This window comes from Cryptomeria japonica, chromosome 6 (genome assembly GCF_030272615.1).
Source record: "Cryptomeria japonica chromosome 6, Sugi_1.0, whole genome shotgun sequence".
In the NCBI taxonomy this organism is placed as follows: domain Eukaryota; kingdom Viridiplantae; phylum Streptophyta; class Pinopsida; order Cupressales; family Cupressaceae; genus Cryptomeria; species Cryptomeria japonica.
The window spans coordinates 548009115-548035427 of NC_081410.1; positions in this window are offsets into that span (position 1 = coordinate 548009115).

A 26313-nucleotide genomic window follows, 5' to 3' on the forward strand; every position below is an offset into this window, starting at 1 on the left:
TGATGTAATTGATACATTTTGATGCGCAATTGTGATTGATAGGTATTCGATTGATGTCTTGATTGATAGAAATTTGATAATGTTGATTGATAGGATAAACAATTGATTGATTTGATTTGATAAATTGATAGATTAGCTCTAAGAAACCGATGCAGTTTTTGATGAAGAGCATTGTAGAGTTTGATTGAACTCATTTGATTGATAGAAAACCATGATTGATAGGTTTAGATTGATTTGATAGCCTGATTTGCTTCATTTGAAAAGATGTACCAATTGTTGATGTGATAGATTAGCGATCTCTTTGATTTGATAGATAGATGAGTGATGATTGATCTCTCTTGTTAAACAGGAGAAACTCGATGTTCTCTAGTGTCAGGAGAAATTCCCGGCTATGCGCCACTTAGTGCCAGAGCTTACATAGGTCGAGATTAGACACATAGATGCCTGCGGATTACACCACTTGTTATATATGCTTGATATTACCCATAATAGGGGATTGTTGACTGCCTTAGCAGAGAGATGGCATAGCGAGCATAACACTTTCCATCTGCCCATTGGTGAGATTAGTGTGACGCTCGAGGATGTGTATAAGATTATTCACATCCTTGTGACTGTTGAGTTAGTCTAGTATGATTTTTTAGGATTGTGGAGGGACAGAGGCTTGCAGAGCCGTATTTGATGATGAGAGCATTTCCAAAGGAGAAATCCGATGGAGGATATGATTATGTATTACGAGACTTTTCCTGTGATTCTTGCAGGTTTGATTGAAGGATTTATTTGTCTAGATAGGAGATCTAGAGGTTTTGTTGTTGGTTGGGTTGAGATTCTTCAGAGCATGATGCAGCATCATACTCGATATGCGTAGGGTGTTTGTATGCTCGCTCATTTGTATCATGATCTTCATCAGGTTGTTTTCAATGAGAGTGATAGTCTGTTGACATGATGCACACTTTTACAGATCTAGTGCTGGGAGCACATTTCTATTACTAAGCCTATTCATCATAGAGTTTGTGGTGAGAGGCAGCCATATGTCTATTTATATGCAGGTATCCTTATTCAGCATAAGCTGGGTAAGATGGAGTATTGGGGTTGGGTTATGGATTCATTGGATAGAGTTATTTGGAGAGTAGATATCTCATTGGTCAGACTCCATACATTATTGAGTGGCAGTTGATTAGTTGCATTTTGAGATAGTTTGGTATCATTTAGCACATGCCTACTGGTGTCACGATATATGCACGATGGTACAAGGATAGACAAGATTGGGGACTGTCTTTATCTTTTGAGATAACATACATATAGTTTCTAGGTATTCCTAGGGTGGCTTATGATTTGAGATTGCACATTCTAGATCCTGGGGTTACTGCAAATTATACTCAGTACATGCTTGCACACCCATTTCCTCATATTACCGATCCAACAGATCCTCCTCCTAGCTCAGGAGATGAGGAGGATGATTCAGATGATCCCTTCATTAGGAGATGGAGACGAAGATGAGAGCTGCTCAGGAGGTCGAAGGTGATGGAGATGAGGGAGGAGATGGAGGCAGAGGTGGTAGGAGACTCAGATAGAGAGGAGGTCGATTGAGAGTCTGTGGAGGACCTTTTGGACCAGTTGGCAGGACTGGGATACCACTTCCCATGGGTGGGAGAGATTCAAGATGGATTAGGAGGGATACTTGCAGGACAGGCATGAGATCAGTGAGAGGGTTACCCTCTACAGGAGGAGGCAAGATTACTGGACTGGATGGGGGTTGCGGGAGAGGCATTGATTTTGGTCAGATTCAACCAGACCCTAGGGTTATTGCAACTCATGATGGAGAGGATGAGGATCTAGAGGATCATGTTCCACTTATTAGACGGTGGGTTCTGAGAGCTACTTAGGCTGAGATTCTAGTAGGTGGACAGGGAGGTGGAGATGAGGGGATTGAGGGTCATGTTCCTCAGCAGGATGTGCCAAAGCAGGAGACCTTGGAGAGTCTTAGAGCACATATAGAGCATATTAGAGCATAGGTATAGACACTCATGACAGAGAGAGATAGGGTTGTTAGGAGACAACAAGATACTCAGGGTCTCCTTGATCACATTCAATAGGTTGGATCGGGCACTCTCTCAGCTGATACTGTTAAGAGCACTATTTTGGGTCGGGAAGGAGACATCACATTGGCGATGATTATATGAGGATTTAGTTGATAGAGAGCCAGAGAGCAGAGAGCTATCATACCACTGTGAGGATGGATACTAACAACGGTGGAGTCATGGTACCTCCTCAGAGGAGTGGTGATCATGTGAGACAAGAATCTGGAGGATCATCTCGCCCACAGCTACAAAGATGGATAGAGTCAGGTGGTAGTGGCACAGGACAACCTTGACTTGATTTATATTGACGAGGCACTTGTATTTTTGATCCGATATCATTGTATACTTGGACTTTTTATTGTTTTATGATGATCTATATGCAGACATGTACTCTATATGATGATCTTTTATTATGCATGCTACTCTATATGATGATGATCTTTTATTATACATGGATTACATGGATGATGTTATAATGATATTTTCTTCTTATGATGACGATGTTCTATATGATGCAATGAAAAATGCTTTTGATTTTTGATGATCATGGATGCAAATGAATGAGTGATCTTATTTCTTTTTAAATGCGAAGGATGATGTAAATGCAAATGATCTACATGAAATGTTTTTTATTTTTTTATATGTAATGCTTATAATGATTATGAATCTAAGTGCAAAAATGCAACTAAATGATGTTAATGAACTTCAATGATAATGAAAATAATAATGATGATATACTACATAATTAATGAAATGCACTTTATGGAATGCAAACTAATGCAATGATTGAATGCAACTAAATGAAATGGATGATGATTAAAATGATTCTAAAGATGAATGAACCTACAATGATCAAATGCAAATTGTTTTTGTTTGTCCAAGTATACTCAATCTTTATTTATGACCGTTGATCTCTAAATTAAATTATATGCTTATAATGCAACTGACAATGAATGCTTATAATGCAGATGAATAATGAGCTAATCTAAAAATGATCTAACCAAAAATGATACTGCCATTCTTCATATGCTTGTCTTGTAATAGTGCTTGATTTCATCATTGAGCTTTAAAATGTTGTAAGAAAATACAAGTAACTTGACATAAATATTCAAGCTAACCTGAGTATTTCTTACATGGATTTTGATATAGCAAGATAATACAAGCAACTTGATATAACGAATCAAGTTGACTTGAGTATTTCTTGCAGAATAGACAAGGATTATCCCCTTTCATGCATGACTCGGAACGCCCTCCCTGATCTTTTTCCGATCATATCCTTAGACAAGTACATAACTTAATAAGAGATAAACCACATACAACAATCAAAGAAGATAATCATGCCCCATCATAGCTTCTCTAGTCATGGACATCCTTGAGTCACATAGAGTACATGATTAGCAATAAAATCAAGATATAAACACTGAATCTTGTATGTCATTCACATGTTCTCATGGTCATTAACTGATATAATAATCTTGATGAATGATCATTGATAATTTGTTATCACTTGCTGGTGGAATCTTTGTATCCTGAGTTTCACGATTCAGTTGTTATAAAAGGCCTTGATCTTTGTTGCTTTGTTGCTCGTTATCTGTTTCAAAATCCTAGGTGTTTTTGTTTTTTCTAAGTTTTCTGAATGTTTTGGATTTTCAAATTTTTAAAAGATTACCTTAGCAAAAGGAATTAGGATTTTGTCCCCAGTAGAAATAAAACTTTATTATGGATGTACGAATTGATCAAGGTCTAAGCCATGGTGGGATAAAATGTAGATTGATTGATTTTGATAAAATCTAAGATAGTGACTACGACAAGTATGTCAAAGATTGATAATTGTTGGTAAGCTGCATATTTCCTGCTAATGGTTAGAGCACTGGATGCGAAAGATGAAAAATGAATGAGCTAGGATAGATGGAAGTGGTAGATGTGATAGGATGAAGTGGATAGTTGTGCAAAGCGATCTCATAGATGGAAGAACTCACTTTTAGATAGCGCATGTTTACCAGGTTTTCACTGTCTAAATTTATTGCATTTTTTTTTTATATTTTGATTTTTTCTTCTTTTTTGTTGTTTTATGATTTTTAGGGATTTTCTACACTTCTGATTTTTACTAATTTCTTCAGGACTTTATATTCTTTTTATTGATTTTTCTAGGACTTTATATCTCAAGCATATAATTTCTTGAGATGGATAGAATTGATAGGTTCATCAAACCAATCACCTTCAGGGGTAGATAACTTGTATTCTCCTAAGCTATATGCTGCTACTATGACAAAGGGACCTAACCAATTTGGTTCAAATTTACCCTTCTTTTCTCGGTCTTGTTGATTTCTCAGATTCTCCCTTAGAACTATATCTTCAATCTAAAAAATGCGTGGCTTGACTCTGTGATTATAGCTTCTTGCCATTCTTTGTTGATATACCTTCAAATGATCTGTTGCATTTTGTTGACGTTCCTGAATCAACTCAAGTTCTTGAAGCCTAGAGACTCGTTCTTCTTCTTTTGGTATAAGACCTTTCAAGGAAACTCGTAGAGAAGGTATCTCTACTTCTATTGGTAATATGGCTTCTAATCCATAGACTGAGCAATATGGAGTTTTCCCCATTGGTGTACGGATGTTGGTTTGGTATGCCCAAAGAGCTGGATTTAGTTGAATGTGCCAATCTTTTCCAACTTCATTGATTGTTTTCTTCAAGATTTTCAAGATAGTCTTGTTTGATGCCTCAACTTGACCATTTCCTTGTGGATAATATGGAGTAGAAAACCTATGTTGGATATGGAACTGCTCACATAGTTCCGTTACATATTGATTCTTAAATGGTCATCCATTAGTGATAATGGTCATAAGAACTCCATAGCGATAGATTATATAATTCAAGATGAATGATGATATTTGTTTTCCTGTCACTTTTGTCAAAGGTACTGCTTCAATCTATTTAGTAAAATATTCGGTAGCAGTCAGAATGAACTTATGTCCATTAGAGGATGAAGGATTTATATTACCTACCAAATCAAGGCCCCATTGAGAAAATGGCCATGATCCTGCCATAGGATACAATTCTTGTGCTGGTGCGTGAATGAGATTCCCATGGCTCTGGAATTGTTTGCATTTCTTAGCATATGTGAATGAATCTCTCTCCATAGTAGGCCAATAGTAACCCATACGAAGAAGTTTCTTATCCAGTGTTAATCCACTTGAGTGTGTGCCACAAATACCTAAGTGAACTTCATTAAGAATTTTCTTGGATTCTTCTTGTTCGATACATCTCAATAAAGTGCTATCTAGACCTCACCTATATAAGGTATCAACAATAATATTATAGCGGGATGACTGACGGATAAAATTTCTTCTCTGATTATGGGATAGGTCAGAAGGAAGGATATTCTCTTTTAAGTATTGATAAGTTTGGCCGTATAAGGATTGACTGGTTCCCGATATATGGCAAATCATGTAGGTATTGCTAGGATTGAATGGTAGGGGTTAATATATCTTCCACCGGGAATTTGTAACGCTGTTGATTCTCTTGATTCTGCAAGAGAGATGCTATTGTAGCCATTGCATTTGCTGCTTTATTCTAATTTCTTGGGATCCGAGTGAATGATACTTCTTCAAAGTGTTCTTTAAACTCTTCTACCAATTATTTGTAGGGCATGAGCTTGTCATCCTTAGTTTGATAATCATCATTTATTTGATTGATGATAAACTATGAATCACCATAGACATGTAATTCCTTGATATTCCATTCAATAGCCATTTTGAGACCAATAGTCAATGCTTCATATTCTACAGTATTGTTTGTGCATGGAAACCATAGTCTATATGATTTTGGAATTGTGTGTCCCTGAGGTGAGATGAACAAAATTCCTGCGCCTAATCCATATTGTATATAAGAACCATCAAAGTACAACTCCCAAAATTTTGTACTTATTGTCAGATTGTCTCATCAGGAAATTCAATATGCATTGGTATGTCATCTTGTAAAGGTGCTTCAGCTAGTTGATCAACAATGACTTATCCTTTGATAGCTTTTCAATCAACATATTCTATATCAAACTCAATTAGCACATAATCCACTTTGCCAGTCTGCCTATCAAAGTTGGCTTGTTTAGCAAATACTTTAGTGGATCTATCTTTGCTATCAGTTTGACAAAATGAGTCAGCATATAATGTCACAACTTCTGAGTTGCAAATATAACTGAAAGGCATGTCTTCTCCATTGATGTATAATTTAAGTCATAGCCAACAAGTGTTCTACTGATGTAATACACTACTCTTTCTTTTCCTTCTTCATCATGTTGTGCTAGGAGAGCTCCTAATGATACATTTGTTGTTGAGATATAAAGTAACAATGGTTTCCCTTTTATTGGTGATACAAGTACTGGAGGATTAATGAGATATTCTTTGATTTTCATAAAAGCCTCTTCACAGTTTTGATCCCATTTGAATGGAACGTTCTTATGTAAAAGATGAGTGAATGGATGACATCTGTCTGCTAATTGAGGGACAAATCTTTTGATTGATTGCAATCTTCCTTGTTAAGAACGCAATTGACTTATGTTCCTAGGTGACTCCATTTCCACGATAGCTTTGACCTTTTCTGGATCTACTTCAATTCCACGAGCTGATATAATATACCCAAAAAGTTTTCGAGAGGTTACTCCAAATGCACATTTCTTTGGGTTTAATCTTATCTGATATCTTTCAAGCCTATCAAAGATCTTGCCCAAGATGTTCAAATGTTCTTTTCTTGTATGAGATTTTGCAAGTATATCATCTACATAGTCTTCCATAAATGTATGCATCATATCATGGAAAATTGTTGTCATAGCTCTTTGATAAGTTGCTCCTACATTCTTAAGCCCAAATGGCATAACATTCTAGCAGTAAGTACCCTATGCATAGGTGAATGTTGTCTTTTCTTGATCTTTAGGGGTGATTCTTATTTGATTGTATCCTTAGAATCCTTCCATTAATGAAAACATCTCATGTCCTGCTGATAAGTCCATAATTATATCAATGTTGGGTAGTGGGAAATCATCTTTGGGACATGCCTTGTTCAAATCTCTAAAATTAGTGTAGACTCTTATGCTTTTATCTGGCTTTGACACTGGCATAATGCTTGAAACCCATTCTGGATAGGTAACAGGTCTTATGAAACCCACATCTAATAGTTTCTTTAGCTCAACTTTTACAAGGAGAGTGATGTGTGGATGCATCTTCCTTAGCTTTTGTTTAACTGGTTTTTCTTTTAGATCTACATTAAGATGATGCATGATAAGATCTGGATTAAGTCCTGGCATGTCTGCACAGGACCAAGCAAAATTTATCTGTCTTTGTTTGAAGAATTATATGTATTCTTTCCTCTCTTTATTTGATAATGATGCAACAAAATGAAGTATCTTGGGATCCTTTGGTGTGCCAATGTTTATTGCTTCCGTTGGTTGTATTAGAATAATGGATCTCTCTTGAAAATACACAGGGAGGATGTCAAAGTTTCCATATTCTGGCACCTCAAAGAGGTTTTCACTATTAGATACGTCCTTTATTTTTCCTTTTGATTGATCTAGTGTTGCCATGAAATGGTTTTTAGCACTAGGTCTTTTTCCTTGTTTTATTTCAATTTTGCGACTGGACAGTTTGGCATTCTCTTGACTGTAAGAAACGTTACTTGATTCCATGATGGACAATATCTTAGGTGTTATGGGTTTGACAATATTAAGATACACAGCTAAGTCATGGTCATTGGAAAAGACATCCAATTTAGGGTTTTTAAGGTTATCACAATCAATTAGTTCTGGATGAAGAAGGGGTAAGTCATAATCATCGTCATTGTTAGGTGCTTCAAGGTTCATGACATAATAGTCATAATTTGGCGTAGAGTAGGTAATGTCCTAGATAGAATGATCTTGAGGATAGTCTCTCCCAAGTGTTCTCCAATCAGTTCTAACGAAATCAATATTGGTATTTTGTAGTTCATACTCAAGTGACTCTTCATCTGACGTTTGTCCCTTAAACAAATGGATTATATCAACACACACATCTTTAGTACTGCAAGTTCCTTCTTGATTAATTTAAATAGATTCATTTGTATTTTGAAGTTGACATACTTGTGTACATGATATAGAGGATTCTTTTGCTAGCTTTTGTCTTTTCTCGAACTCAACTTCTTCTGGACTAATAGCCAATCCTACTTGACTATCTCTTAGTTCTTCCATGGTTCTTCCATACCTTAGTACATCTTGCTCATCATTTGATAGAAATGTGATATTTTTTGATGCTTGATCAATATCTGTTTGTGTTTCTTGTGGCGTTACTTCTTGGTCTTTTTCATCCTCTTTCTTTTGTTGTCTTGTATATGCCTCATTTCTCTGGATCCTGAGTTCTTCTTGTCTTCTTTCTAACTCTATCTTTTGTTTTTGTTTTGTAAAAGACAAGTCTTCATTTGTGATAGCTTCTTGCTCTTCATTCTTTTCTTCACTTGATACACTAGATGATACATTTGGACCCCATTCATAGTCATTTGAATCTGTCTCTGAACCATTGTCTAGGATTACACCACTGTACCATACAGGAAAATTGTATGGTGCAAATAGTTCTCTGATTTATGCCATCTCTGCTTTTACTACTTCTGGAGTATCTTTTTCCAATTTTGCATTTGCTCATATTCCTTGAACTTGTTTACAAGATTCTTCTTCTCTTTTGATTGTAAGTTCTTCTTGTTGTTTCTCATATTCTTCTTGTTTTTGCTTATGGGCTACTATTGCTGCTGCTTGATGTAGCTTTTCCTGCCATTGTTCTTCTTTATGGGCTGATTTCTTTCTCCACTTTGGTTGTTGATAATTATGTTGCTTTTGATTTGGTTTTGAATATCCAAGTCTTGATTTATCTTCTTTAGATTGCGAGTGAGGACAAATAGGTTCTGAAATACCTTGATGTCGCTTGCCAATTGGTCATTTTCCTTCATATCCCATTTTTTGCATGATCCGATAACCATTGTCATAGTGCTCTATGGGAATATTGACTTCTACAACTATTGTTATAGTTTCATTTTCATCTTTGTACAACCAACCAAGAATGCCCTTGTCTTTAGTTTCTTGTGCAAGTGTCCCAGCTCTAACAAATGCTCCATTAAACATTTATTTTTATTTTTATGAGATCCGTGGTTGAACATTTGTAGGCTTTCCATATGATTTAGGTGAAAGTGGAAAATTATGCAAATAATATTTTCCCATTCCTTCATCATTTAATTTGAGCTTTTTCTCGAATGTTTCCCATAACTTTTCTTGAATTTATTTGGTAGGATATACTGATTCTTTGTTATGTGGAACTCTTTTATCTTGTGTTGGCTTCAGATTATTGCAATATTGGCTTGAGTATGCAATTATAGTGACCTCTTGTCCCTGATGAGGAAACTTTACACATTGGTGATATATAGAAGGAACCGCTTTCATGTTGTGAATCCATGGCCTTCCTAGAATAATGTTATAAGAGGGATTCAAATATAGAACCTGACATAATGTATTCCTTTCCACAAGTCCTATTTTGATTGGTAACACCACAGTTACTTTAGAAGAACGCTCCTCTTCATCATAAGCCTTAATGGTTATTTTCTTCTTTGGATCTACTGCATTTTCTGAATATCCCAAAGCCTTTATTAAACTTAATGCACAAATGTTTAAGCCGGCTCCACCATCTATGAGTACATGTTTGATACGAGTTTTATTAATGGCGACTTAAACATGTAAGGGAGTATTGTGAGGATGTTGCAAGGATGAGTCATAATTTTTCAGAAAATGATAAGCAATGAGGGGCTATAAGGTGTCCCACCATGTTTTGGAACTAATCTACATCCAAGTCTTTTGAAACTATTGTTTCCGTTAGAGCTTTTTCCAAAATTTCCTTATGCATAGGTGAAACTTTGAGAAGTTCTAAAATTGATATTTGAGTCGGTATTCTTTGCAATTGTTCCACTAAGTTATATTGTCATGAAGTGGAGGTCAATTCATTTGTTATACTTGGAAATGTGACCTTCGCTTTGCTTCTCGTAATAACATTGATTGGTTCTAAAGGTGTGTTCTCTTTAACGATGATGATATTTACCACATCATCATATGTATAAGTGTAGTTTACTTTGGCTTTGCCTTTGTCATCTTTTGATTTAGATTGTTCACCTTTTTCATAGTTTGGAAGCGGAGTTTTGAAGGCTAGGTGTGATTCGTTTGTCTTATGGCTATCCACTGTGATAGTTCGATTATCAATCAAATCTTGGATAAGGTGTTTCAATCTTTGACAATCATTAGTTTGGTATCCTTTATTTCGATGGTAATTGCAAAAATGATTGTCGTTCTACCAATTTGGTTTAACTTGTGGTTCATAACTTCTTGCTTCTGGCAAAATAATCAGTTTGTTCGCAAGAAGAGTTTTTAAAGTTGATTCCAAGGGTTCTCCAATGTTTGTGAATTTCTTGCAAGGATTGGAGAAGAAAGAGTTGGATTTATTGTTTTCTTGATTGTTATTGCTTGAGATCTGACTTGATAGATTAAAGATTGGTTGTTGTTTTGTAGCATTATTATTGTAATTTCCTCCATTGATGACATTCCTATTCTTTGACCAGAACTTGGGTTTGTCATTATTGTTGTTATTGTTATTGTGATTGTTGTTGTAATTGTTATTGTAAGAATTATTGTAAAGTTTTAGCTCTCCTTTCTTTACCATCGCGTCTTCTATTTTCAGACCATTCTCAATCATCTCGGCGAAAGAAGGAGGACATTGCATTTTTAGACGATAACTCATTTCATTGATAAGATTAGCAATGAATATATCCATCTTTTCTTGACTAGGTATATCTCTTGGATACCTATTAAACATTCGTTTCCATCGCTGCAAGAAGATCATGAAAGATTCACCATTCTTTTGTTTAACATTGCATAAATCCAGCATTGTTATCTCATTCCTTACATTGTAGGAGTATTGTGAAATAAACCTATTCACGAGTTCTTCAAAAGATTTGATTCTAGATGGTAATTTGGAGAACCATTCCATTGATTGTCCATTTAAACTCCTAGGGAATAGATACATCAGGTAAGTTTCGTCATGTGCAAACTTCATACTCATAGTACAAAATTCCCTAATGTGATCTCGAGGATCAGATTTTCCATCGTATTTATCATATTTAGGGATCTTGCAATGTTGCGGAAATGGTATCATATTCAAACTTTTATCAAAAGGATATGGGCAAATATCTTCCAATGAATACTTCTTGGAGGTTGTTCCATTCTGCATATCTTGTATATGTTGTTGTAGAGTTTGCATTTGCTGAGTGAGATTTAACAATGGATTATCCATACGGTTTCTCCTTGTCTCTTCGTAAGTTCTTTTATCACTACGCTCTCTTCTTGTCTCATCATGTTTTTTTCTTGTCTCTTCATGACTTTCTTTGTTTATATCTTTGTTATTTGGATCATCTGTGTTTTGAGGATTACTTATTTCCACATCTTGTTTCAAGCCTTCTATGTTAAAGTCTTGTGGCAATTTAGCTCCTGATTTTGCCAACATCAAAAGATATTTTTCTTTTTGCTTTGCTAATAATTTTTTCATTAGTCTATCAAATTTAAAATCTTGCTCAAGGTCTCTAATGGCGTTATTGACCGCTTCTTCATCAACAACTGTATACCCAAAAGTGTGGAACATTGAATTATCTTCTTCTTCCATTTGTTTTTGTTGTTTTCTGTGTTGTTCGTTTTGAGCTCTAGTCCAAACTAGCATGTGATTGTTTCGAAACTTTTGAAGTTTTCTAAAGACAACTCAATATGTGATTATTGGTTTAGGAAGACATGCTTTGTTGATTTTACCACTATTGCTTGTTCGTTGTGATGAAGCGTCTCTTTATTGAAAAGCATGTCCTTGCAAAATTTCTCCATCAAATTGTCTCCCGCAAACACATAAATAGTGATGAAAACGGTGTAGGAATGTCCTATGTTTTAATAAGATCTTGCGATTGATATAAAAGAATCTTATCCTTTTCTGAGTAGCTTTATAACTGGGTTTTCTTTTCTTAAGGCAATACTTAAAAGTCATATAAGCATATGATAGTTTACAAGTTTGCTTAATTCCAATGTGAGCGCAATTATGATCTTGATATAACCTAGGTTCAAAAATAGGAAAGATATATCCAAGGTAATGAACACAAGGTGGATTGATCAAGTTTCGTGATAGAATATTTGATATATCCTGATGAGAAAATGACAATGATGTTGATTTTTGCACTTAAGATGTTTGAATCAATAGCTTGTTGAATGTTTTATGCTTATGAGAACTTTTTTGGAAATAGCCTATTGGATTGGTGACCCAATTATCAAACTAATTTGAAAATGTGTGATAATTTAAAGACAATTCTACTCAAGAAGTGTTTTGATACTGATTTTGAAATTTTGGTTTGATATGCTTTGTCTCAGATGGGAGAAAGCATTTGTGCTAACTTTTTTGGTCAAAAAGTGCTAACTTATAGGATAAAACCGCTATTTTGTTGCTTGAAAGTGCTACTATGACTATGTTTCAAGGATTCTTTCCAAATTTTCCAGCAAGTTGTTGGAATTTTGTTCATCTTTAGATGATGAATTTCTTCAATTTTTGACCATTATGAGCATGTTATAGACATAGAAGACACAATGTTTGAAAAACAAAGTGCATAAGCAAGTACAAATCTTATGGCATGCTGATACAATAATTGTTGAATCTCACATGGGGTTTCCCCCGAGGCTACGCTATTCAAAGCGGATATTTAGATGCTTGACCCCAGTGGCTCCACCCTCGACACTCACTTCTCTGGGGCAGCCAAGCACCGATTTCCATGAAAAATCCCTGTGGTAAACTTTATATCTCTACTAAGAATTGTATGTGTGTGAGCAGCTTTAGAGGTTCGACCTCCTGCACCAACAATTAGAAGGATTTTAGCAACTAGTACAAGTGGTTTTTAGTAAAGGCTTCCGGTCATGTGGCCATACATGCGACACTTTCAGCTCTGTAAATATAGAAGGTTCCCAACCTATAGAGGTTACACTCCATAGGGTTTATGGGGAAACATAGTATCGGTATGAACTTATCAGCACATGTTTCCTGTGAATTTCGTCACAAACATGATTTATTTAGAGTGGATCGAAAGGACTAAATATTAGCCCGTTTTCACTTTGGGTCGTCCCTTCTCACTGGCCCCCTCAAGGAAGCTCGGGAAGGCAGACCCTCTAAAGGTTACACATAAAAGAAAGTAGGTCTGGTTTTTTGATCACCGTATGAGGGTGAGAGCATACTTACCTACTACTTCATCAAGCACGAAAAACACAAGTTTATTTTAACCTCCTAAAGCCTATGTGGAACTACTTTAAAGAAGTCACTCAAAATGCAAGTTGCATGCTTGTCAATTTATCCCCTTAGTTAATCTAAATGAGAAATATATGATGTGTTACTTTCCAAAATAAAACTCTTAATTAACTACGTGAGGAAATGCATGAAATTTTCTTAAAAACAATCCTGCACATAGATATGTCAGTAGTTTAAAAAAATTTAAGCTCTTTGACATTCGGACCTGCAGGAAAAGTTTGTTAGTTGTAAATAAAAGTGTTATCCTAACAAATGCATTGTCTTTCACCTCAAAAGCACTAACCTAGAGGACAAAAGCGTGAACCTGCGATACAAAAGTGCTGCTCTGCAGACTAAGAAGCGAGAAATCACTTTTTTTTATAAAGGTTAGAATTCTGCTCTGCAAATGCCGTTAGACATTAATGGCGGCCTTGGAGGGAAAAGGATGAACTCGGAGGAGATATGCATCGATTTTACAGAGGAATTAGAGGAGGATGTGATCTTCTGGGAAAAGCATGTGGTCATTGCAAGGATTATTGGGCTGAATTGGTCAAGAAAATAAATTAAAAAATGGGTGGAAGACAATTGGGGGTTGTAGACTGTCATTAAATCTGGTGATGTTGGTCATAATCATAACCAAGAGTTGAACCCTTCGACTTCTTTGATATCAGCCTCTTGCAATTCAAAGGAAAATAGAAAGGAAGAAAAGATCTTGGTCCTAGGTGATAGTGATGAATGTTAGAGATTGAATATTAATGCAGGGAGGGAGAATGATGCGGTTTCAAATACCTCGAGAATCACCCCTTCGTGCAGAGGACTTTCAGATACCAAATTTGAATTTAAAAAGGGTTTGGATGATGATTTGTTTCAAGAAGATGAATTGGAAAACATTGATCCAAGGTGTATCAGTTAGTCGACCAATGCATTGTTGGGGAAGGCCAAAGGTTTTAGAGGTAGAAGGAGCAAGCATCAGAAAAGAGAGGAGAGAGCAAGGGAAAAAGGCATCATCAATGTATTGGATTTTATGAAGAAAGCCAAGGGAGAAGGGTTCTCCCTTGGTAAGAGATGAAAATCACATCCTGGAATGTCAGGGGTTTATTGGCCCCTGACAAGAAACACTTGTTCAAGCATTTTTTGAGTATTCACAATCCTGATGTGTTACTTTTACAAGAGACCAAGCTTGGTGGAGATAAAACTGGGCAGTTCATTAATTCTTGTTCTAAATGGGATGGTTTATTTCAAGATGCAATAGGCTCTGCTGGTGGCCTATGTGTGGTGTGGAATCCAACAAATGTTGAGGTGGTACCCATTGCCTCCCATGAGAATTGGATGGCGTGTGAGATCAAAGGCATTGGTACAAATTTACAGTTCCCAATTTTTAATGTATATGGCCCAACGAAGACCAAAGACAAATTACAATGCAAGCATCTCTAGTTGAGAAGGATAAAGCTATCATAGCAGGGGATTTCAATACACTGCTGCATGTGGATGAGAATGAACGAGGTCTCAGAAAATGCTCAAAAGTGATGGAGCATTTTAGAGATTTCATTGAACACAATAAGCTTATCAATATTATCCCGAAAAATGATAAATTTACTTGGACTAACAGAAGGTTGAATTTATCTAAAATATCGGAAAGGCTGGATAGGTTTTTTGCTGGAGAACGGTGGTTTTCAGGGGACATGTTATTGGTCACCTGCATTATTCCCTAGTGTGGCTATGATCATTTACCAATTTCTTTATCAATCGGGAAGGAGACTCACAAACAGAGGAGCTACTTCAAATTCCTCAATATGTGGTGGTATGACCTTGGTTTTAAAGAAAAAATCAAGGTGTGGTGGATGAAAGGAGACACTTTCGTGGGCACCCCTAGTTTCAGATTTGTTAAAAGACTTCAATCTTTAAAACATAAGATTAAGGCCTAGAATAATCGACCTTCAAAAACATTTTTTCATAAAAATTGAGAATAGAGGAAGAACTTGAAGCGTTAAACCAAAAAGTGATGTTGGTCGGGATGAATAAGGAGGAATTTCTGCTTGAAAACAATTTGAAGGAGGAGTACAATGAAGTTTTGAAAAGAGAAGTTGTTTTTTGGAGGGATAAATCTAGGGAGCTATGGATGTCAGAGGGCGACCGTAACACCAAATTTTTTCGTGCATCTTCGAAAGCTAGAAGAATCCATAATAAGATTAATGCCATCAAGGATGAAAATGGTCATTGGAAGATGTTAGACGAGGAGATTCAACATACTGCCCTTAATCATTTTCAAAGAGTTCTAGGGAATGTTGACTTGGGAGGATTTGATTTTGAGCACCTTGTCGATGCGAATATTAATAATAATCTGATTTCCAGTTCGGATGCAGAATTGCTGGTAGCTCCCTACACCATGGAAGAAGTTAAGGCTGCGATGTTTGGATTAAACCCAAACAAAGCCCCTAGTCCAGATGGGATGACTGCAGATTTGTTTCAAAACTGCTAGGAGTTCATGGGAAGGGACATTTGGTTGATTGTTGAAGACTTTAGGAAAAAACATAAATTTGTTAGAGAATTGAACCATACCATGATTGTGTTGATTCCTAAGAAAGAAGATTATGTAACCATGGCAGATTTTAGGCCTATCTTGTTGTGCAACACAATATACAAAATTATTTCAAAATCTATGGCCAATAGGCTCAAGAAAATCATGCCTAATTTAATTTTTGAAAACCAAAATGGTTTCACACCTATTAGAGAATTAGCGGACAATATCATTTTGGTAGAAGAGGTGACGCATTCCATGCAGAAAGGCAAACAAAAAGGTATGAACATTAAACTTGACGTTGCAAAAGCTTACGACAGGGTGGTTTGGGGTTTTCTTGTCTGTGTTCTTGATAAATTTGGTTTTCCTAAAGATTGGATTGATTGCATTAAATTTTGTATTTCATTGGTGATTTTTTCCATGATTGTAAATGTAGCACTCTATGGGTTCTTTGAGACCACAAATGGGCTGCGCCAAGGGGATCCTCTTTCCCCTTCTTTGTTTGTCCTAATGGCAGAGGTGTTGGGCAATTTCATTAAAAGGAGAAATAGTGAAGGTTTTTGGAAAGGCATCAGGGTGCATGAAAATTTCGAGGCCATCACGCATTCACAATTCACGGATGACACAATTTTATTTGGCGAAGCGCCATGAAAGAAGCAAAGGAAATCAAGAATGTCTTGGACATTTATACTCAAGCTTCGGGACAAGTGATGAACACAGACAAATCGCAGGTCTTCTTCAACACTAGCAAACCACTTCAAACAAAAATTGCAAACTTCTTGAAGTTTAAAATTGGGGGGTTCCCCATCAAATACTCAGGGGTGCGAATCAACTCTAGTTGCAGGCAGAGCCATATTTGGGAAAATGTGATCCATTTGTGCCAGTCGAAGTCTGATAAGTGGAAAAACAGATGGCTCTTACAAGCGGGACATTTGACTATGATTAGAGCTGTCCTCTCGGCTATTCCAATTTATAGTATGTCTTGTTTCAAGATGGCGCATGTGGCTAGGAGGAAGTTGGATGATTTGCTTAAGAAATTTGTGTGGGAAGGTGCCAAAGATCAGAGGAAGATTCCCCTAATCAAGTGGGATACCATGTGCCTTCTCAAGGATGAAGGTGGAGCAGGGCTGTGGAAGATGGATCTTTAGAACCTTGCGTTGGGGGTGAAATTGACTTGGAAAATGTATGAACACCTAAACAAGTTATGGTGTAGACCCTTTCGGAGGAAATATTTGGATATGGAGAATCCGAATAGGATTCTTACCATAGCCGATGCTGCTAGAGGTTCCTCGACTTGGAATTTCTTGTGGGATTGCAGGAACATCATTACTGATCATATATCTTGGCGCATTGGTAATGGCCATATGGCTATATTCTGGCGCGACTCATGGGAAGGTGAGCAGGTGCTTGGTGACTTATTTGCAGAACAAGAATGGGTCAAAGAGGTTCACAGTAAGGTCGGCCTTTTTGTAAAATATTATGTTGTTGACATCTTGAGTAATGGTGGGGTGTTGGGGTGGAAATCTATTGATATTGGAGAAAGAAGGTTGTGTTTGAAGTTGGCAGATCTTCTAAAAAATAGATGCGTCTTGTAGTCAGAATAGGAGGACACCATATTTTGGTGTGCATCCAAATCGGGTAAGTATAGTGTGAAATTGGGGTACGAGACTCAACGTCACAGAGTGAGAGAAAGCAAGTGGCCTTATTATCTTTGTTGGAACAACATTGGTCTTCCTAAAGCTGGAGCCTTTTTGTGGATTTCACTACATGGCAAAATTCTGACTGGTGATAGATTGAAGCATATTGGGATTTCAGGACCGAGTTGGTGTGTTATGTGCAAAGGGAGTGAAGAGACAACCAATCATTTACTCTTTCAATGTCCCTTCGTGGATGCATGTTGGGATTGGCTCGTGGATAAATTGTAGTTCTTTTCAGTTAATAATGAGCTTCTTAAAGATTTCCTTCTCGTGTGGCCTAAAGAAAGCCATTCAAAGTGGAGTGGATTGTGGCTGATTACCCCTGCTTTGTTAGTTTGGCACATCTGGAAGGAGAGGAACAAGAGGATATTCAGAGAAACTCATCTTTCGTTGGAGGAGGTGACTTTCAAAATCAAGGTGGCAATTGAAGAAGTGATTAATAGCAAGCCCCCCAAAGTTAAATCACTCAGGTATTGTAGTTGGGACAAGGATATGGAATGCAACTGGTCTCTCAAGGACTGGGGGCTGGGGTGCACTCCGGTTCCCAAAACCAATAGGAAGCTAGTTCCATGGACTTCTCCACAAGGTGATTGGGTGAAGCTAAATTTTGATGGAGCGAGTAAAGGGAATCCTGGTATTTTAGGTATTGGTGCAGTCGTTAGAGATTTCTTGGGACAATTATTGGGAGGCTTGTTTGGGAGTTTAGGCTTAGCCATAGATAATGAAGCAGAGATAAGGGTATTGGCGGCTGGATTGGACCTATGTGTTCGAAAAGGGCATGTCAAAGTCATCATTGAAGGAGACTCATAGATTATTATTAACGGTATCTCTAAATCTAGCTTTCTAAATTGGAAACTAGGTAAGTGGATACCTTATATTAATAAGTTTCTGGGATCCTTTAACTCTTTTGAATTCAAACATACATTTAGGGAAGGAAATAAGGTGGTAGATATTTTGGCCAATGTTGGGATTGATAAGGATCTTGGTACAATCATATTCAACAAAGAGGATGCAGACACAGTAGTTTTGGAAGCCATTTTGACTAAGATCCTAGATTTGAATTGTACGGGGATGGGTTAAACATTGACTGATGCTATTGACTCTTGCGAACCGAACCATAGGTGGCATAGTAGTATGAAAAAAGGGAAAACAGAACTGTGTTTTGGTTCCTCATGAGTCCCAGTCTACAGCAAGTGGCCGTGATAGGTACAGGTTAGTCACTCCTCTGGTAGATCGCAGTATGTGATAGCAGGTAAGAGTGTAGTGTGCAAATCCCATAAGATTTCTTTGGAATGGGAGTTCGGATGTTTCCAGAAGTCTGCATTCTATTTAAGGAGGGACAAGATAGAGATGGATGTATCATGTTTGTATAGTCAAAATGCCGCATTTTGTGGGTCTGAGCTATGTTAACTATGGAAACTCTTTGGAGCGACAATGCCTCAACCTGTTTGTGCTGGAGGAAGAAATATGTGGGGCAATTATCTCCTTTGTGGATTGTTCTTTGAGCTTAGAGAATCATTGGTGTGGTGGGATTGTCTATGTAGCGGTAATCACTCCCATAGTGGATATCTTGGAGTCACGGATGGAAGGTGTCGGTTTGATGCAAGGATTTGTTAACCCGATGAATATCCATGCCGTGGCGGATGCAATTTTTAAACTATGAGAAGGGGTCAGGGAGAGCATCCTGAAACTATATTTCAAGCCTGCAGATAACATTTCTTCTGCATCTGACACATAGGATTCGTCGAGAAATGGACAGGAGGAGTCCGATGGTGATGATGTCGAGGAGATGGATGCAAAAGGAGAGAAAGAGGAGGATGTTGATGAGAGTGAGGAGATGGACAAGGGCATGGAAGAGGTGACAGACTCAGACAATGGAGAGGAAGATGAGGCTGATGGAGAGGCGGCTCGCGGAGCTGAGCAGAGAAGAAAGGCCCTGTTCGTGAGAGAGGCTTGGTGCACTTTCAAGGCAGGTGTGTTGAGTGACAACCTCAACAATTTTAGGAGGCTCCTGGAATTGGATGATTGGTGGATTTTAGAGGGGTCAACTAACAATCTCCTTAGCATAGGGGATGCAGTGGTGGATATTCTTCTCTTTATTAGACAAAATTAGGGAATAGGTTTCTGGTGGTCAGGTTGGTTAGGGTGTATTTGCCAAGGTTTTCGTAGTCGAGATCTTATTGTAGCTATGCTCTCTCCTTAGTTGAAGAGATTTTTGGATATGTGATAACATAATTATGTATTTATTTTCTTTTATTAATATAGGGCGCTATCCCCACAACTGATAGCACTTACCATTAAAAAAAAGAAGAAGAAGCGAGAAATCACTGATAAAAGGGCTAACCAAAATGACACATGCGGTAACCTATGGGACAAAAGCGCTGCTCTGAGGATTAAATGCGTTGATTTGTAGACAAAAGCGCCAACCTAAATGTCAAATGAGCTAACCTGCAGGACAAAAGTGCTAACCTATTAAATAAAAGCGTTGTCAGAACTCACACATGCATGAATTTGGATTACAAATGCGTTAAATTTATTTTTGTGAGAACTAGACAAGATATTAGAAAGATATATGCGAGGCTCCAGCCCCACAGTGGGCACCAAAATGTGTTGACTTGAATTTTATCACAAGAATACTACCTGCAACATATTAGTTTCACAAAATACAAAGGAAATGCTACAGGAAATCCAAACTCAACCAATGAAACTACATGAAATGAATATAAAATGAAAACACTATTTTTACCTTCATGATTTAAGTCTCATTGTGTCTTAACTCCACTATTCCTGGTTGCAGATGATGTGCTCTTAGACAAGAACAAATAGCTTCCAAGATGACATATAAAGAATGGACTGATAACTGATAGTTAACCAATACTATGATATGCAATGCTAAATGATTATGTCAATTGCTTCGAGATTAAAACTCATGAATGCATAAGTTTTCACAAATTGTTAACTTGAAAAATCACTTGAAGAATAACTCTTTCTCAACTCAAACTCCCACATTTATAGACTTTGAGAGGATAAGATGATGTGGCCTAGATCAACGGTCATGATCAAATCTGTAGATTTGGATGGCTGTGAGCAAAGGTGAAGGTTGAGAGAAAGGGGGAAGGAGAAGACAAGTGTCACTCATCTCACCTTGACTGGGGGAATCTAGGGATGGTTGGAGAAGATTTAGGCATGAGAGGACAAGTGGACTCAAGTCCTTCCTAAGATGTAGAGATGTTGGAGAGAATATAGAAGAAGGTTAAGAAACATGTGTACGTACACAATATTTCATTTATTTTGGAGGTTGAAGATAAGTGGCCAATAAATATTTTATTTATTTTAATTTTTTTGAATTAATTTAGCCATATGATAGATGAGTTGGCAAAGGAAAGATGAAGTGGAGATGGGAGATGAGTTGGAAATGAAATTAAATAATTTAGAAATCATTTAATATTTGAGACTATAGGATAGAAGAATAATCATTAAATATTAGATATTTAAATGATTGAGGAATAATTAAATATTAGATATTTAATTAATTGATTAGAGGAAAAGAATAAATGAATGAATTCATAAAATGTTTCAATTAAATTAATTAATAGAAAGATATGAAATGAATAAAATAAATCAATCTTTTCAAATTAACTATTTAATAGAAGAAAAATTATTAAATAAATATAAAATATTTATTTAATTGCTCATAGCCAATTTTTATGTATATATAGTATAAAACATACCATATTAAATAATACATTTTCCACAAAAGCATCATTTAATTTATTTTTCCCAAACAGTACGATTTCTAAAAATATTAAAAATCATAATAAATATATATAATAATATACATATATGTATATAAATATATATTTGTTGAATATATAAATGCTTATATACATATATTATATTATGTATATATATCACATAAAAAAAATTAACTTAAATAACAAATAAAGCTAATTTACAATTAATAATTATAAAATAAAATTTACATTTAAAATAATATATATAATTATTAAAATATAAAAAAACTGAATAACAAAATTTGGGTAAAACATTTAATTCTTTCCAAACGCTGCCCAAAACACAGTGAAACCCGTTTAACTTCAGGTGGATTTGAATGAAAACGCAGCCTACATTTATTATCATAGTGTGTAGACCGGTACCAATGGTAGCGCTGCTACCAATGGTAGCAGTGACTACCATCCCACGTGGTGGGGGAAACCCTGCCACGTGGTTAGAAATATACATTTTATTTATTTATTTTTCAATACAATTTTACTGGTAAAAACCTCTGCACATAAGCAACTCGGTAAAAACAGAGTAAAATTTCCTGCACTTAATAAACATTCCGTAAAAACAGAGGAAATATAATTATTTTTTTTTTGAAAGAAGAATTCATAATAAAAATTTCCGTTTACAATTAGATATCAATAAGACCCAAATCAAATGATATTGGGAAAAATCCATAACAAATTTAACCAAAATAGAGAGGATTTAACCCAAATTTCCATTGTTGCACAAATGAAAAAAAACAAGAACACACACAAGGAAAGCCAATTTGTAAAATTTTTGCTAGCATAACTTTTTGTTTTTGAACAATTTGAAAATCTCAACAAACAAAAACAAATATATTATTTCCCAAACTAGAAATTAAGAGATTTAATCACAAATTTTACAACTTGAAAGCACACACAAAAACTAATTTTTCTGGTTCTACAAACCAATTTCTTAAAAAAATTACAAACTAAGTTGGGAAGAGATAAACTCAAACATAAAACTCTCTATTCCCACAACTCAAACTAAATTTTAAATTTCCAAAAGAATTCCATGAATTCCCAAACACACACACAGAGGAAGATTTTAAAACTTTTCAAATTTTTGCAACAAAAAAGAAAGAAGAAAATCTACCCAACCTTAAATGCACTCCTAGAAGAAAGTTGGAGATGAGCTTCAACCTGCACCAAATCTTCAACCTAAAAATCCAATTTTCAATTTTGTTCTCAAAACTTGGCTTCCAAAATTTTTCATTCTCCCTTTTTCCCGTGAACTCTCAAGCAATATATGAAAATATTTTAACCTAAACTTTTAGGTTAAAAGTTTTGTTCAACTAATAGAAAATTTCCCCTAAAAGGTAAAATCAAATCTCCTCCAAAAGGTAAATGGAGATTTTTTTTTTTTCTCATTTCTTTTTCCATAAAATGAAAATAACTCAACATATAAATTAAGAATTCTAAAAGCACACTTTTAACTTTATTTCCTTTCTCAAATTAATACAATTACTTTTCTTAAATATAACATGCACTATAGCCATTTAAATTTAATAATTCAATTTATTTAACTAAATGATTAGTCCCAAAGGCATCTTAATTTAATTTAAATATACCAATAAGACATAATATTATTCATTCAAATTAACTTTTCTAACTAGCAGGAGACATGCAAGACAAGAAATAACCACTAGACGACACAAAAAGAAAATGCCAAAGGGCCTTAGACTCGCATAACGGTCAAACGGGGAATGATGACTGACTGACAACACTCACATGAGTGTAACTGTGGGTCAATTTAGGGTCTAACAACTATCTCCTCCACTCCTATTGGACAAATAAGGTACACTCAGACTTGTGAAACTAGGTGGAGTCAATACCCTGTACCTACCCGGTACTTGTACCTACAATGTCCTGCATCAAAGAACCACACGTGCATATAGACAAAAATATATAACAGACATGACACACACACTGATGAAGGAGAATCGTGACGTTCCCTGTTTCACTAGAGTGAGTGAAGGAAAATCATCCCCTCACACCCCATACACTTACAAACACGAAACATGAATATAACACATTGCATGTATAAAGTAAATATGTCAGACCATGATAGTAATCCAATAAAAATCACATTAAACATCCATAAGGAAATACTGCATGAAACATATACTGCAAATCAAATTAAAGCATATCACTGCATAATGTCTAAGCAAAATACCACAATAATGTATCCACTGAAAAAGTCAACAAAAGTCAAACATGAGGCTAAAAGTCTGATTGAGAAAGGGGTACTAAACTGGCAATGCAAAGTATGGGTACCCATTCTTGGTTTATTATGTTAGTATAGCATTGTGCTGGTTTTTTACATTGTTGTTGTCAAATGTTTGAATCATTAAATTGGATCCATATAATGTAGATTTCATTTTGTTTTGTATATGCTTTGAATATTCCATCTACTCCATTGACTAGTCGTTGCCTGCATAAATTTCAACAAGGATATTTGGTTTTAGCAATATTTGAGATGGGAGAGTAGATGTGTGTTCATGTAATTGTATTGGATTGTAAATTTTCCTCATGTTCGTTCAAAGCATTTGACACTATGATTTTGTTTGGAATAATTGATAGCATTTTATTGTTTTTTGCATCAACATCATTTTTCCTATAAAAGAGGAATGGAAGTGTTGGGTCCATTGGTGGGCGGCATAGGAAATGTTTATTGAGATAGTGCATATCGTCACTTGTTTGCATACCTATGCGTATCCTATTAAGGATCAAAATAAAATTTTCATATTTTTGTCTCATGGTGGTTGCCAATGAGTACTACTTTACGTTGTCTTTCCAAAAATTGCAAGACATTAATTTAGTGTTAGTATGTTTATTTTCAAATAAAAGAGAGTCAAGCATAGGTTTGTGCTTGGTAAAGATCACCATAGAAAATTGTGTCAATGTGTTAGAATATTTAATCTTTACTTGGGTTAGACTTATTTGTATTTATTTTAGGACATTTCTTTGGAATCCCTACATGTAATTTGTCCCCTAATACATGTGTGAGGACAAGTCATTTCTTTTATTTTCCTTTATTAAGGAATTTTAGATTTCCTCCATAAGAGGATGTGGACACATGACACACACATTTTATGAATGGTGGCATTCATAGATTTGGGAGTTACTTTGTAACTCCTCTCCTCATCTCTATTTAAGAGATGCCTCCTCTCTCATTTCTTCTTAATGAAATGATTGTAAAGAGCCTCTCTCTCTCTCTCTCTCTCATTCTCATTCTCATTTTAGGCATTACCTCATTCATAATAACACAAGGGATTTTTCTTTGTTTTTCCCCTATCAAAAGTTCTCGTGCCTCCTTCTTCGCATTTGGATGATTGCTCCAAAGTTTCTGCATTTTTCTTGGTAACATTTACTTCATCAATAAACTTACTTGGATTTTGTTTTTCTTTCCTTGCTCTTGTATTTCCTTTCATAGTATCAGAGCAGGTTTCTAATCCTTGTTTCAAGTTGAGATTGATGAAGGTTACCATTCTGTGAAGTTCACCTTTTTGGAGGCAATCTTGAGAGGAGAAGAAGTTCTTTCTCTAATATTTTTTATTGTGCAGGTTTTTGTTTTAGTTTTATATTTATTTTTTCAAACTTGTTAACAATTTTGCATGCAGATTTAATCTTCTTAGATTCTAGTTTTTTTTTTAAATAAGCTTTGGAAGGCTTGCCGCCAAAGTTTCTTATTTCTGGTTTAAAGTTGTGGCTTTGGAAGGCTTGTCGCCAAAGTTTCTTCTTTTTGGTTTAAAGTTGTGGTTTTGGAAGGCTTGCTGCCAAAACTTGTTAGAACATAATGTTATTAGGGATCACATCCTTATAACATTTATATATAATGTTCTAATATAAGGTTATAAAACCTTATATATTATATGCTTTATAAGCATATCCCATTTGAAATAATTATAATCTAATAACTATTAGATTATTAATTATTTATGAGTGGGGGTTATTGAAAAGGTGTGACTAGTGAAGTCACCCTTCCTCCTATATTTAAGGAGGTTCTCTCTCATTTGAGAGGAGTGTGAATTTGGAGCTTTATGGTGAGTTGTATCACTATGCACATGAGGTATTATTGGCCATGTGGAAGTATTGGAGGAGTGTCCCCAGGTTCATGTCTATTTTATGATAGACTATATTTGTAAGCGTTTTAATTAAATGATGCTTTATGGGGTTTTTTTACTTGAAAGGGTTTTCCCCATGTATATCTTGTGTAATGTGTACATTTTGCATGTATGTTTCATATTTCATTTACTTTATAATCTTGTTTATAATGATTAGTATCCTAAGATCCTAATTTCTAACATGGTATCAGAGCAGGTTAGGCTAGTACTAACCATTTTTACAGGTTATACTAGAAGACATATAAAATTTGATGGAAATCTTATTTATGCTTATCAACAAATTTTTGGTAATATCTCTTCCTTTCTACTATGTATTTTTTTTAGAGAAGTGCATCTTATATTATATTAAAAATATAATTATCTTCATTGACCAATGTGATTACAATAAAAAGTTGGCCTCATAAAAGTTGACATTTGAGCATACATCATAAGAGGTAAATATTAATTTATTTATTTTTTTCAAAATTTGGCTTTGAGATTTTTTTATTTCGTCAACATCATAAATTAATTACTCTAATAAATAAACCATTATTTCAATTACTATTAAATCAAATTTATATTAAGTGGATACTTGATAATTGACAAGACTTTTTAATAGATTGCATCATATATAATATATGTGGATATCTAAATAATGATTATGATATCCCTATTTATATATTCATTCCTTTACAATACCATATAATACATTATAGTATAGTGTCAAAATAATATTTTAAAGTCATTGTGTATA